Here is a 12,272-nt window from a genome sequence, read left to right as displayed (position 1 = left end):
CCATATAAGCTCGGTGTTTCATAGTAGCCATACAAGGGCATACATACATATAGCTCATAAGCATCTTTACTATTATCATTTCTATCATCATCGTCATCGTTATCATCATCGCTATTACCATTATAGTCGTCATCAATATCACTATCATCATTTATCACACTTATCTTTATAGGCTTACTCGTCATACAAGGAACTTAGTACAATTGTAGCATATCAAGAATCGTGAGCTTAATAACTCGGAAGATCGAATCATTTATGAGACATCACAGACTTATGGAAGATTTAGATGTTTGGCTAAAGAACCATGCCTTATGAAAGAAGGGTTAGGCTTACATACCTTTTCCGTTCGACTATTTACTACTGGCACGTTCTCTTTCAACGGTTGCATGTATACCTTCATTAAAGTCATACTATCGTTAGAATCGACAACTAGCACACATGGCTAAAGCTAGAGAAAATCGGACAATTCTCGACTGGGCAGAAAGTTGAAGTCTTGCATGGTAATTTACGACTGCCAGTTTACGGACCGTATACCAATTTACGGTTCGTATTTTGCACTTTACGACCACTGGGCAGATTTCAAATCTGTAACTTTTCATATTTCTTAGGCTTCTCATTTTAATCATCCACATCCATGCACATGCATTGCTCACCTCACCTTGCCTTATCTTAGCCAACTTTCTCGTCTTATGTCGGATTCCTTTGAAATCTCGCCTAAGGTCATCAAACGTCGTTTCTTGCTCATGGACATCATGCACTCATACTTATCACTAGTTCTGTTATATCCCGTATTTCGTACGTTCGGATATCCCAAAGTAGTCGTGACGAAGTAAAGGGAATGACCATTTTCAAAAATTTATTATAATGTATAAGTTGTTGTGAATATTATTTACGAACATTGGTAGTATGGAAATAGTGAGGAAGACTAAGGGTAAAAGGAAAATTCGCAAAAAGGGTTCATGGAAAATATTGCGAAGGACTAAGGGCAAAATGGGAATTTCACAAAAAAATATCAAGAATGTTCTTGAAGGGCCCTTGGCCGTGTGGCATGCCCCTATATGTCCACATTTTTATTAATTAATAAGGGCTAATGGTAAATTATAACAACATAAGGGCCAAAGCTTGCCAAAGAAGACATTAGTCTTCTTTGTTAAAATTTCAAGAAAACTTTAGAAAAAAAAAAAGAGAAAAGAAAAAAAAATGACAAATAAGTCATCTTTGCCACCAAATTAAGAAGAATCTAGAGATGGATAGGTGGCCACATAAGATTGGAGGAGACTATATATATATATAAAAGGAGAGGACTAATTCATCAATTTGGAGAGTTGAAGAAACAAAGAAAAAAGAAGGCACTTTGGAAGAAAAACAAAGGGCCAATTTCGGCCAAGCTTGGAGGAAACAAGAACCTTGGAAAAATTTCTCAAAAATTACTCTCTACTAATTGGAAGGTCCCTAGCAAGGAGAAGAGGTCACTGGAACAAGTAGAACATTTATTGTTGCAAGATCAACATTCTAGCCAAGTGGGAAATTGAAGAAAAAGGGTAAGAACTTAATCTTCTTTTATATGTTATGTATGGTTGTGTATGTTGTGGTGTGTGGGAGTGAATGGAACTCATGAAGATTATGAAAATATGGATGTTGAATAGTTGTCCGTGTATATGTAGTTGTGGCCGTGTGGTCATAGTGTGATTCGGAAGAGAATGGATTAATTCTATGTAGTATGTTAGTTGTTGTTGCAATGTATGGAAAAGGATGGAAATTCATGAAAATAGGGGTGTAGTTGTTTTGGCCGAGAATGTTATTGTCTGGTAAGCTATGATAAATTGATTTCATGTAATATTCTAGTCGATGTCGTTGCGGATTCTATGATATTATATGAAGGTTTAAAGGGTTGGAACGAAATGGAAATTGGTTGTAGATTGGTGGAGAAGTTAATGTAATATTAGAATGCTTCTTTATGTTTGTATGAATATGATGTTAGCAATGCATGGTTTTAATGTGGGTTATGAATCTAGAATAAAAATGTGTGGTTACACTTTTGTTGAAGTTTTCGGGTAGCAATAAATCATTGTGAAGATTGTGAATGTTGTCGGACTATGTAGGAAGAGCGCTTAATGTTAGAATGTATTCTTGAATTGATTATTGACGTTATAGCTTGGTTGTTGGTTGGGTTGCTGTTGAATTGGGCCGAGCCATATTCTCGGGGGTGGCATATTTACAGGGGAAATGCTGCCAAAATTTCGGCAGACAAAGTGTTACTCTAAAGAATCAACTTCTAAAGGCTCTAATCATGTTTTGGTAAACATGACCAATTTGTAGATTTTGGCGGATTTGGAACGTGAATTTGGAGTCGCATAAGAAGCAGAAAAGGTATGTAAGGCTTCACCCTTCTTTCTATGGCATGTCTTAGACGGAATATGTTGGATATGAGCCTCGGGAATAACTCTACCGTCCGGAATCCGCGCCTAAAGTTTTCTCTTTTTCAATCAGTAGAATTGAACTAAAAAGTGTGCAAAATGTTGGAAGAATTTCCTAAACCTCTAGAACTCGCATAAATAGGACCCGACTACCCTAAAACCCTCACAAGTAACGCCATGACATGTAACATATGTAAATTTGGTACGCCGCCTCATTTGACCCGAGGTGGGCCCATGGTCCCCGGATTTTCCTTATTGTTCCGTTTGATTTATTTTGAAGCAGAATCCAAAGAAACCCTTGATCCGTATTCCGTTCACCGAATGACAAGTACTGTAACTATGCTAACGAAGATACTCCTATGATGACAATGATAATGATGATGTTGAGAAAGAGAATATGCCTACGATAAGTACGACAAGAATGATTCCATGACTAAGAGTCTTGAGCTAAGAATCCTATGTGAATATGAAAGTGTTATACTAGTTCTTGAACCTCAATTCTATTCCTTAGCTATGACACTAGTTTCTAAAAGACTTCAAAGCATATTAGTTGGCGGTTATAATGCCCATGATTTCATTCTATGCTCTCTCTTAAGGCTATTTTCCGTTGGTGGTCTCACCTTAAAATACTCGTCCCTTCAAGGTGAGACAAAGTGACCATGATTATTCCATAATGTAATCGGAGGTCACCGACCTTATGTCACTCCGATGGACACATGACTTTCTTTGGGCTCTCATGCATGCCAATTGTATGACACATGTATATGAATGTGAATTTGTATATGTATATGGGGAAAGGGGAAGGGCCACTGTTGTATCACCACCTGATTCAGCTGGATTTCATCCCGGACGCGGGATATGGGAGAGCCGGATACAGCGTCTGTACATGTGATATATATATATATATATATATATATATATATATATATATATATATATATATATATATAATATGTTGGGACACTGTTGGGGAGGGGGGTGGGAGAGTCAATGTACGCGGCGTCTGTGAATGTAAATAAAGAACACCATTTTTTGAAATGTTATTTTTTCCGTATATATAAAGAAGAAGCACAGTTTTTCTGAATAAGAAACTAAGAATGCATGGCATCCGCAGAAGGGCATTCATATGAACAGGTTACATCTGTCCCAGGATAATCTCCATATGTCTATTCCGTTATTATTCATACTGTATATTCCTTTATTATGTTACTATTCATGCCTTACATACCCAGTACATTACTCGTACTGACCCCTCTTCTTCGGGGGCTGCGTTCATGCCGCGCAGGTACACCAGATGAGCCACAGCTATCATAAAAGATGTTCCAGCGGAGTTGGTAGGCTCTACTTGTTCTGGAGTGCTGTCGAGTAAGAGTATCTGAGCTATGATGTTTCTTTGATGTTAGAGACTTTGCAGACAGAGTCGTATATATTGGGTTGTCAGTCTGTAAGCGGCTCCAGCAGCCGATATGTTATTATGTTCGTGTCACGAGTCTTATATGATGTCAGATTTTACTTATGAAAAAAAAAACAAAAAAAATAATAATATGTGGGAGAGCTTACTATGTATTTCTTTCTTAATTGATTCAAGAGTTTCTATATGTAACAAGAGTCAGCTGGTTCGCTCGGCTCCAGATATGGGGTCGGGTGCCCATCACACCCTAGTAAAGTCGGGGTGTGACAAAGTGGTATCAGAGCAGGTCGGTCTAAGGGGCTATCTTCAAAGTAGTGTCCGGTAGAGTCCTGTTTATGAGTGCGAAGCCGGTCACATTTATAAACAGGAGGCTGCGGGGCATCTAGGAAATATTGACCTTCTTTCTGTCTTAGATCGTGCGATAGAGCCAAGTCATAAGGAATAATATTTCCCTATTTGAGCTATATGTATGACGAAAGAAAACGAGCAAGGCTACGGAAGCTTATAAAGGTAAGTCCCGACATAATTGTTCCGTTACCTGAACTGGAAGTATTGGATGGAGGGGATGTGCAATATAGTCGTACGTTCTGTGAGACCTTGATAACATTGGCCGCATACAGGTTTTGAATAATAGGAACAGTAAAGAAGGTTCTGCCAGAACGGGTACGCCCTACAGGAAGAAGTATGGGAAAGAAATACTATGAATAGGTAATAAGTGAAATGCGTTGGTTCAGAAGGGTTATGGATTTGGGTGTGACAACAAAGGTAAGGTCGCTACCATCGGGAATCTGGAAGCCCAAGACGGGAGGTAGTCATACACACAGGCGGAAGGTGAATATCGGGAACCAAAAGGGTAAAACGGTAATTACAGAAGAAGGGACGTGTTACGAAAATGTTTTGGGAACTGTAAGACTTTGACTTGCTCCAGAGCATGCAATAAAGGTCATGTAAGGAAGCTAACGCGAAAATATCGGCATTAAGGCACCGAATTTCAGTGAAGCTTTTGGGTTAAGCGTGCTCAGGTGGGAGCAATTCCATGATGGGTGACCCCCTAGGAAGTTTATAAGGAATTTTACATATTCTGACATAAAAGACAAATGGAAAACTAGAATAGCCTAAGTGAAACTACGGTATATGAGCTGACGGGAGACCATAAGAAGACGCGTGAAACAAGGCAGACTAGCTCGGTAAAGAGACAGAAAATGCATCATGGCCCTGGAATTAGGATAGGCTTGAACAGCGCTTGGAAGTATTTTGTGAACCAGTTGATAGTGAATATGTATGTATATACGAATGTGTAGGATATCCCGCATATGATTGTATCGGCGGCGTGCGAGCCCCAGCAACCGAAACTACGGGGAGAAAGGTATTGATCACGCAAAGGTGCCGAAGTACGAGTGACAACAAGAATAAATGGTACAAGTGCGGCGAGTGAACTGTTATTATTTTACTATAGGTTGAGGTCGGAAATTCCAGTATAACGATACTCGGAAAGGAAAGAGAGTGTGAATAAATGGAAGATAGGAAGCTTAAATGTCGGAAAAGGGGAAAGTTAAGAGAACCTTAGTAAGTGAAATCCTCACGAGAAATTAATGGTAAAAGTACGAGACCACTAGGATGAAAATTCAAGTAGGCATGTGAGATGAGATAGAGTGAGGTAAAAGGAAACAAGGAGAAATGTGGAGAGGTTGAGAGTTGATTTCAACAAGTAGGTCTAAGAGAATGGTGACCAGGGTAGAGGAATGTGAAGTAAGAGAAGGAATGCTCAGGATGGTGATGGTGTTCAGGTGAAAGATCTGTAAAAGGACAAGTATGTAGCTATAGTAATATGCTTAGAGGCTTAAGAAAGTAACGGGACGCTTAAGAAATACGGACGCACAGCTACAACACGAACACGTAGTTAAGAAAGAATTACGAGCAAGAGAGCTAAGCAAGTGAAAGGACGAATAAAGGATAGAAAGGTATGGAAATGTGGACAAATGAAGACCTAGACAGGAAGTAAAAGAAAAGCTTAAGATAAGAAGTTTTCGATATGTTAGGCACAAAGCTGGAAAAGAAGGTGAGGGATAAAGGTAGAAATGAAGACTTCATCAAGGACTATGAGCATATAAGGAACCCCTTAAAGGGGGGGAGGCCATATTAGGCTTACAAAGAATGACGATAAATGAAACGAGCACCAACACATGAAGTCAAAGACAAGTATACCTGTATTGAGAGATACGAAAAGAGACTAAAGAATAGTTGTAGTAAGAATCTGATGGTGTGGATTTTGTTAAGATATGGTCACGAAATAGTAACAGAAAAGAGATGATTTGAGAAAGACAAGGATAATACGTTGGCCCAACAAAGTAGAAAACCCACGACCCGGGAAGAAGATTCATGTAAAAACCGAGAAGTTCGATTATAAAAGGAATGAGGTAAAGGATAAGGAGTCAGCATGAATGAAAGGACGACTACAAAGGGATCCTCCCGAAATATTATGACACCCCATAAGACCAGTTGAACATTCGAGGACGAATGTTCTAAAGGGGGGGAGGATGTTATATCCCGTATTTCGTACGTTCGGATATCCCAAAGTAGTCGTGACGAAGTAAAGGGAATGACCATTTTCAAAAATTTATTATAATGTATAAGTTGTTGTGAATATTATTTACGAACATTGGTAGTATGGAAATAGTGAGGAAGACTAAGGGTAAAAAGGAAATTCGCAAAAAGGGTTCATGGAAAATATTGCGAAGGACTAAGGGCAAAATGGGAATTTCACATAAAAATATCAAGAATGTTCTTGAAGGGCCCTTGGCAGTGTGGCATGCCCCTATATGTCCACATTTTTATTAATTAATAAGGGCTAATGGTAAATTATAACAACATAAGGGGAAAAGCTTGCCAAAGACGACATTAGTCTTGTTTGTTAAAATTTCAAGAAAACTCTAGAAAAAAAAAAGCGAAAAGAAAAAAAAAAGACAAATAAGTCATCTTTGCCACCAAATTAAGAAGAATCTAGAGATGGATAGGTGGCCACATAAGATTGGAGGAGACTATATATATATATATAAAAGGAGATGACTAATTCATCAATTTGGAGAGTTGAAGAAACAAAGAAAAAAGAAGACACTTTGGAAGAAAAACAAAGGGCCAATTTCGGCCAAGCTTGGAGGAAACAAGAACCTTGGAAAAATTTCTCAAAAAATACTCTCTACTAATTGGAAGGTTCCTAGCAAGGATAAGAGGTCATTGGAACAAGTAGAACATTTATTGTTGCAAGATCCACATTCTAGCCAAGTGGGAAATTGAACAAAAAGGGTAAGAACTTAATCTTCTTTTATATGTTATGTATGGTTGTGTATGTTGTGGTGTGTGGGAGTGAATGGAACTCATGAAGATTATGAAAATATGGATGTTGAATAGTTGTCCGTGTATATGTAGTTGTGGCCGTGTGGTCATAGTGTGATTCGGAAGAGAATGGATTAATTCTATGTAGTATGTTAGTTGTTGTTGCAATGTATGGAAAAGGATGGAAATTCATGAAAATAGGGGTGTAGTTGTTGTGGCCGAGAATGTTATTGTGTGGTAAGCTATGATGAATTCATTTCACGTAATATTCTAGTCGATCTCGTTGCGGATTCTATGATATTATATGAAGGTTTAAAGGGTTGGAACGAAATGGAAATTGGTTGTAGATTGGTGGAGAAGTTAATGTAATATTAGTACGCTTCTTTATGTTTTTATGAATATGATGTTAGCAATGCATGGTTTTAATGTGGGTTATGAATCTAGAATAAAAATGTGTGGTTACACTTTTATTGAAGTTTTCGGGTAGCATTAAATCATTGTGAAGATTGTGAATGTTGTTGGACTATGTAGGAAGAGCGCTTAATGTTAGAATGTATTCTTGAATTGATTATTGACGTTATAGCTTGGTTGTTGGTTGGGTTGCTGTTGAATTGGGCCAAGCCATATTCTCGGGGGTGGCATATTTACTTTAAAGAATCAACTTCTAAAGGCTCTAATCAAGTTTTGGTAAACATGACCAATTTGTCTATTTTGGCGGATTTGGAACGTGAATTTGGAGTCGCATAAGAAGCAGAAAAGGTATGTAAGGCTTCACCCTTCTTTCTATGGCATGTCTTTGACGGAATTGGTTGGATATGAGCCTCGGGAATAACTCTACCCTCCGGAATCCGCGCCTAAAGTTGTCTATTTTTCAATCAGTAGAATTGAACTAAAAAGTGTGCAAAATGTTGGAAGAATTTCCTAAACCTCTAGAACTCGCATAAATAGGACCCGACTACCCTAAAACCCTCACAAGTAACACCATGACATGTAAGATATGTAAATTTGGTACGCCGCCTCATTTGACCCGAGGTGGGCCCATGGTCCCCGGATTTTCCTTATTGTTCCGTTTGATTTATTTTGAAGCAGAATCCAAAGAAACCCTTAATCCGTATTCCGTTCACCGAATGACAAGTACTGTAACTATGCTAACGAAGATACTCCTATGATGACAATGATAATGATGATGTTGAGAAAGAGAACGTGCCTACGACAAGTACGACAAGAATGATTCCATGACTAAGAGTCTTGAGCTAAGAATCCTATGTGAATATGAAAGTGTTATACTAGTTCTTGAACCTCAATTCTATTCCATAGCTATGACACTAGTTTCTAAAAGACTTCAAAGCATATTAGTTGGCGTTTATAATGCCCATGATTTCATTCTATGCTCTCTCTTAAGGCTATTTTCCGTTGGTGGTCTCACCTTAAAATACTCGTCCCTTGAAGGTGAGACAAAGTGACCATGATTATTCCATAATGTAATCGGAGGTTACCGACCTTATGTCACTCCGATGTTCACATGACTTTCTTTGGGCTCTCATGCATGCCAATTGTATGACACATGTATATGAATGTGAATTTGTATATGTATATGGGGAAAGGGGAAGGGCCACTGTTGTATCACCACCTGATTCAGCTGGATTTCGTCCCGGACGCGGGATGCCCGGACGTGGGATATGGGAGAGCCGGATACGGCGTCTGTATATGTGATATATATATATATATATATATATATAATATGTTGGGACACTGTTGGGGAGGGGGGTGGGAGAGCCGATGTACGCGGCGTCTGTGAATGTAAATAAAGAACACCGTTTTTTGAAATGTTCAGTTTTCCGTATATATAAAGAAGAAGCACAGTTTTTCTGAATAAGAAACTAAGCATGCATGGCATCCGCAGAAGGGCATTCATATGAACAGGTTACATCTGTCCCAGGATAATCTCCATATGTCTATTCCGTTATTATTCATACTGTATATTCCTTTATATGTTACTATTCATGCCTTACAAACTTAGTACATTACTCGTACTGACCCCTCTTCTTCGGGGGCTGCGTTCATGCCGCGCAGGTACACCAGATGAGCCACAGCAATCATAAAAGATGTTCCAGCGGAGTTGGCAAGCTCTACTTGTTCTGGAGTGCTGCCGAGTCAGAGTATCTGAGCTATGATGTTTGTTTGATGTTAGAGACTTTGCAGACAGAGTCGTATGTATTGGGTTGTCAGTCTGTAAGCGGCTCCAGCAGCTGATATGTTATTATGTTCGTGTCACGAGTCTTATATGATGTCAGATTTTACTTATGAAAAAAAAACAAAAAAAATAATAATATGTGGGAGAGCTTACTATGTATTTCTTTCTTAATTGATTCAAGAGTTTCTATATGTAACAAGAGTCAGCGGGTTCGCTCGGCTCCAGATATGGGATCGGGTGCCCATCACACCCTAGTAAAGTCGGGGTGTGACAAAGTGGTATCAGAGCAGGTCGGTCTAAGGGGCTGTCTGCAAAGTCGTGTCCGGTAGAGTCCTGTTTATGAGTGCGAAGCCGGCCACATTTATAAACAGGAGGCTGCGGGGCATCTAGGAAATATAGACCTTCTTTCTGTCTTAGATCGTGCGATAGAGCCAAGTCATAAGGAATAATATTTCCCTATATGAGCTATATGTATGACGAAAGAAAACGAGCAAGGCTACGGAAGCTTATAAAGGTAAGTCCCAACGTAATTGTTCTGTTACCTGAACTGGAAGTATTCGATGGCGGGGATGTGCCATATAGTCGTACGTTCTGTGAGACCTTGATAACATTGGCCGCATACAGGTTTTGAATAATAGGAACAGTAAAGAAGGTTCTGCCAGAACGGGTACGCCCTACAGGAAGAAGTATGGGAAAGAAATACTGTGAATGGGTAATAAGTGAAATGCGTTGGTTCAGAAGGGTTATAGATTTGGGTGTGACAACAAAGGTAAGGTCGCTACCATCGGGAATCTGGAAGCCCAAGACGGGAGGTAGTCATACACACAGGCGGAAGGTGAATATCGGGAACCAAAAGGGTAAAACGGTAATTACAAGAGAAGGGACGTGTTACGAAAATGTTTTGGGAACTGTAAGACTTTGACTTGCCCCAGAGCATGCAATAAAGGTCATATGAGGCAACTAACGCGAAAATATCGGCATTAAGACACCGAATTTCAGTGAAGCTTTTGGGTTAAGCGTGCTCAGGTGGGAGCAATTCCATGATGGGTGACCCCCTAGGAAGTTTATAAGGAATTTTACATATTTTGACATAAAAGACAAATGGAAAACTAGAATAGCCTAAGTGAAACTACGGTATATGAGCTGACGGGAGACCATAAGAAGACTCGTGAAACAAGGCAGACTAGCTCGGTAAAGAGACAGAAAATGCATCATGGCCCTGGAATTAGGATAGGCTTGAACAGCGCTTGGAAGTATTTTGTGAACCAGTTGATAGTGAATATGTATGTATATACGAATGTGTAGGATATCCCGCATATGATTGTATCGGCGGCGTGCGAGCCCCAGCAACCAAAACTACGGGGAGAAAGGTATTGATCACGCAAAGGTGCCGAAGTACGAGTGACAACAAGAATAAATGGTACAAGTGCGGCGAGTGAACTGTTATTATTTTACTATAGGTTGAGGTCGGAAATTCCAGTATAACGATACTCGGAAAGGAAAGAGAGTGTGAATAAATGGAAGATAGGAAGCTTAAATGTCGGAAAAGGGGAAAGTTAAGAGAACCTTAGTAAGTGAAATCCTCACGAGAAATTAATGGTAAAAGTACGAGACCACTAGGATGAAAATTCAAGTAGGCATGTGAGATGAGATAGAGTGAGGTAAAAGGAAACAAGGAGAAATGTGGAGAGGTTGAGAGTTGATTTCAACAAGTAGGTCTAAGAGAATGGTGACCAGGGTAGAGGAATGTGAAGTAAGAGAAGGAATGCTCAGGATGGTGATGGTGTTCAGGTGAAAGATCTGTAAAAGGACAAGTATGTAGCTATAGTAATATGCTTAGAGGCTTAAGAAAGTAACGGGACGCTTAAGAAATACGGACGCACAGCTACAACACGAACACGTAGTTAAGAAAGAATTACGAGCAAGAGAGCTAAGCAAGTGAAAGGACGAATAAAGGATAGAAAGGTATGGAAATGTGGACAAATGAAGACCTAGACCGGAAGTAAAAGAAAAGCTTAAGATAAGAAGTTTTCGATATGTTAGGCACAAAGCTGGAAAAGAAGGTGAGGGATAAAGGTAGAAATGAAGACTTCATCAAGGACTATGAGCATATAAGGAACCCCTTAAAGGGGGGGGGGGGGGGGAGGCCATATTAGGCTTACAAGGAATGGCGATAAACGAAACGAGCACCAACACATGAAGTCAAAGACAAGTATACTTGTATTGAGAGATACGAAAAGAGACTAAAGAATAGTTGTAGTAAGAATCTGAAGGTGTGGATTTTGTTAAGATATGGTCACGAAATAGTAACAGAAAAGAGATGATTTGAGAAAGACAAGGATATTGTGTGGTAAGCTATGATGAATTCATTTCATGTAATATTCTAGTCGATGTCGTTGCGGATTCTATGATATTATATGAAGGTTTAAAGGGTTGGAACGAAATGGAAATTTGTTGTAGATTGGTGGAGAAGTTAATGTAATATTAGTATGCTTCTTTATGCTTTTATGAATATGATGTTAGCAATGCATGGTTTTAATGTGGGTTATGAATCTAGAATAAAAATGTGTGGTTACACTTTTGTTGAAGTTTTCGGGTAGCATTAAATCATTGTGAAGATTGTGAATGTTGTCGGACTATGTAGGAAGAGCGCTTAATGTTAGAATGTATTCTTGAATTGATTATTGACGTTATAGCTTGGTTGTTGGTTGGGTTGTTGTTGAATTGGGCCAAGCCATATTCTCGGGGGTGGCATATTTACAGGGGAAATGCTGCCGAAATTTCGGCAGACAAAGTGTTACTTTAAAGAATCAAATTCTAAAGGCTCTAATCAAGTTTTGGTAAACATGACCAATTTGTCGATTTTGGCGGATTTGGAACGTGAATTTGGAGTCGCATAAGAAGCAGAAAAGGTATG

The sequence above is a fragment of the Lycium barbarum genome, chromosome 5, assembly GCF_019175385.1.
Source record: "Lycium barbarum isolate Lr01 chromosome 5, ASM1917538v2, whole genome shotgun sequence".
Taxonomy (NCBI): Eukaryota; Viridiplantae; Streptophyta; class Magnoliopsida; order Solanales; family Solanaceae; genus Lycium; species Lycium barbarum.
The sequence above is the reverse complement of the archived record's forward strand: the minus strand, read 5'-3'. Positions refer to the sequence as shown.